The sequence below is a fragment of the Lagenorhynchus albirostris genome, chromosome 8, assembly GCF_949774975.1.
Source record: "Lagenorhynchus albirostris chromosome 8, mLagAlb1.1, whole genome shotgun sequence".
Taxonomy (NCBI): Eukaryota; Metazoa; Chordata; class Mammalia; order Artiodactyla; family Delphinidae; genus Lagenorhynchus; species Lagenorhynchus albirostris.
In genome coordinates this window covers 74,812,201-74,815,911 of record NC_083102.1, presented here as the reverse complement: position 1 = coordinate 74,815,911, position 3,711 = coordinate 74,812,201, and the positions used below count along the sequence as shown (strand labels likewise).

General features: G+C 40.4%; 1 pseudogene; it reads right to left on the bottom strand.

The window, feature by feature from the left end:
- Positions 1-2,317: 2,317 nt before the first annotated feature.
- On the bottom strand, positions 2,318-2,971 carry LOC132524296 (small ribosomal subunit protein eS4, X isoform-like; annotated as a pseudogene).
- Between the last annotated feature and the right edge of the window lie 740 nt (positions 2,972-3,711).

The following is a 3,711-nucleotide window of genomic DNA, read 5'->3' as shown; positions in this document are numbered from 1 at the left end:
CAGTGATGTTAAATAATTTGTTTAAGATCACACTGCTGTTAAGTGGCAGTGCCAAGATGCAAGTCCATACCTGTCTCATCCTAAAACTTGTCTTCTTTTCATTCTTTTTTCATCCTAATGTACGAGGGATGTTTGGGATATTTACTATAAGCCAAGTTGAATTGTGTACTGCTTATTTTCCCATAATATATCCCTTTTAAAGAGAGCTTTAGGAACTCGCCTAACTTCACACATTTTAGTTTAGTTTAGTTTAGTTTAGAACCAAGTGAATTATGGTTTGAATTAATTAGGAGGCTTTTGGTTGCAAGTAACAGAATATCTGCCTAAACATGGCTAAACAATGGGAATCTATTATCTTACATAAAAAGATGTCTAGATGTAAGAAGTTCCAGAATGTTTAATGATGCTTGAGATCTTGGTCAGCTAGACTGCAATTTTATTGTTTTTCTCCTCATGGTCACAAAATAATTGCTACCATTGTAAACATTATGCCCTCATCAGACAATATCAGCAATAGGAAAGGATTTTCTTCTCATATAACTCTGTTTCATCAGGGAATTTAAAAAATAACCTTCAGCTGATTTCCTCTTATAATTAATTGACCCCCAATGTATCACAGTTTTATACTTAAGCCAATGAAATAAAGGGAAATGAGATTACCAGGACTGGCTTAAGCCAATTATGATTTATTCCCAGAGGCAGAATTGACCTTCCCGGAGCATTTTGCTGCCTGATGCTTGAACGAGTTTGGCATTCTAGTAGTGATGGAGAAAGGAAGAAATGTAGTTGGATCCACAGTGTCTGCTACAGGGTTCTATGCCAAAGACTTATAACAGTGAAAGCCTCATAACAATGGACCTGCATGGGCAGGGTCACTGTGCTGAGTCACTGCTTCTTATGGGTTGGAGGGGACACTCCTTAATAACTACCGCCTCTCTGTCATCCCTTCCAGGTGGCTTAATGCAAAAAGTTAGGTTCAAGCTTCTGACTTTACACTTGTGATAAATAACCATCATTCTTTGGTACATGGTGTTTTCCATAAAGCATATTATTGTTCCAAATTCTCACTACTTTGCTTCAAATATTTTTGAAGAAAGAACAATACGAGTCATCTTTCCCAGGACTGGAAATATGACTACCTCCCTTTGGAAACAGCACACAACTATGTAACTGAAAATGGCAAGCACTCTCATCATCAATTTGTGTTCCTGGTATAACAGTAACACAGTAATATAATCATAATAGTAATGGTTAATAATAACAATAGCTACCATTTATTGAATGGTGCCAACCACTGGGCTGAGAATATTTATACACACATATATTATTTTCTTTTCTTTTTTTTAATTGAAGTAGAGTTGATTTACAATACTGTGTTAGTTTCAGATGTACAGCAAAGTGATTTAGTTATACATATATTTTTTTCAGATTATTTTCCAATTAGATTATTATAAAATATTGAATATAGTTCTCTGTGCTATTCAGTAAATCCTTGTTGCTTATCTGTTTTATATATAGTGGTGTGTTTCTGTTAATCTCGTACTCCTCCCCCCGCCCTTTCCCCCTTGGTAACCATAAGTTTGTTTTCTATGTCTGCGAGACTGTTTCTGTTTTGTAAATAAATTCATTTGTATTATTTTTTAGATTCCACGTATAAGTGACATCATATGGTATTTGTCTTCTCTGTCTGAATAATTTCACTTAGTATTATGATATTTTCTAGGTCCATCTGTGTTGCTGCAAATGGCATCATTTCATTCTTTCTTATGGCCGAGTAGTATTGCATTGTATATATGTACCACATCTTCTTTATCCATTCATCTATTGATGGATACTTACTTAGGTTGCTTCCATGTCTTGGCTATTATAAATAGTGCTGCTGTGAACACTGGGGTGCATACACACATGCATTTTTTAAAAAATTTTTTTAAAAATTATTTTTATTTTTATTTTTTTATTTTTTTTTTGATGTTGGGGGTCGGAGTTTATTAATTAATTAATTTATTTTTGCTGTGTTGCATCTTCGTTTCTGTGCGAGGGCTTTCTCTAGTTGTGGCAAGCAGGGGCCGCTCTTCATTGCGGTGCACGGGCCTCTCACTATCGTGGCCTCTCTTGTTGTGGACACAGGCTCCAGATGCACAGGCTCAGTAGTTGTGGCTCATGGGCTTAGTTGCTCCACAGCATGTGGGATCCTCCCAGGCCCGGGTTCGAACCCGTGTCCCCTGCATTAGCAGGCAGATTCTCAACCACTGCGCCACCAGGGAAGCCCCATACATTTTTTTTTTAATGTAGTGTTATCTTTAAGTACAAGTCATGTCACTTAGAGATCATTTTATCCACTGCTCTGTTTGGCCACCAGTCTCTTGCCTCTCTCCTCAGCAATGGTAAGGTGGATACAGTTTCCACGGGGAAGAGAGATCCATGGTTTGTTGCCCAGTGTCAGGTTTGATGAAGTCAGTAATCTTGCCAGTCTCCAAATCAATTTGAATAGTGTCATTCATCTTGATGAGGGGACCAGGGTAGTGGATGGTGTGAGCATAGTGGGTCACAAGGTGAGGGATTCCTTTTGTCCCCACAAAGATCTTTCTCACTTTCCACAACTTATATCTGGCCTCCTCTGGTGTAATATGATGAACAGCAAAATGACCCTTGGTTTCATAGGTCAGATGAAAATTGTCTCCAGTCTTGTCAACGCTGATGACATATATAAAACCAGTAGGGTAGGTTATATCAATGTGGATATTGTCATCAATCTAAATGAAACGCTGCACGCAGATCTTCTTTGCTTCATCTCCTGTTAGGGCATACTTAAGTCTGTTCCTTAGGAAAATGATTAGGGGGAGACGTCCCCTGAGCTTGTGGGGTCCTCTAGATGGACAAGGAACAAACATACCAGTCAGTTTACCCAGCATCCAATGCTCTGGAGCTGCTACGTGCTTCAGTTGCTTCTTGGGACCACGAGCCATGGCTGCACTAGGCATGAAAAGAGACACACAGATATTTTTTTTTTAATTATTTATTTAATATTTTATTTTTGGCTGTGTTGGGTCTTCGTTGCTGGGTGCGGGCTTTCTCTAGTTGCGGCGAGCAGGGGCTACTCCTCATTGCGGTGCTCGGGCTTCTCACTGTGGTGGCTTCTCTTGTTGTGGAGCATGGGCTCTAGGCGCACGGGCTTCACTAGTTGTGGTACGCAGGCTCAGTAGTTGTGGTGCACGGGCTTAGCTGCTCCGCGGCATGTGGGATCTTCCCCAACCAGGGCTTGAACCCGTGTCCCCCCGCACTGGCAGGGGGATTTTTAACTACTGTGCTCCCCGGGAAGTCCCCACACATACCTTTTAAACCCTCATAACAATGACATGAGATAGGGTTGAATATCCCTATTTTATACGCAAGAGAACTAAGGGGGAGGTTATGGGACTTGCCCAGTTTTACACAGCTGGGAGTTAAGCTTTGAATCCTGTCCACTGATTCAGAGCAAGCCTGCTGAATGTCTGTGGTGTGCAGCTCTCACTGAGCTCATGACCTCACCTGCTACAGATGAAGAACAAGGGCGTGGAAAGGGAGTGGGAAGAGAGATGTCTTCTAAAGGCTGAAACTGATCACCATGCGGGAGGATTTCAAAGTTCATTTGTAAGAAGACAAATCTCAAGTTAGAGTTTTAGAGAAACATTATTGTATTGTCAAGGCTATCTGGGGTCAAATCCAAGCTTT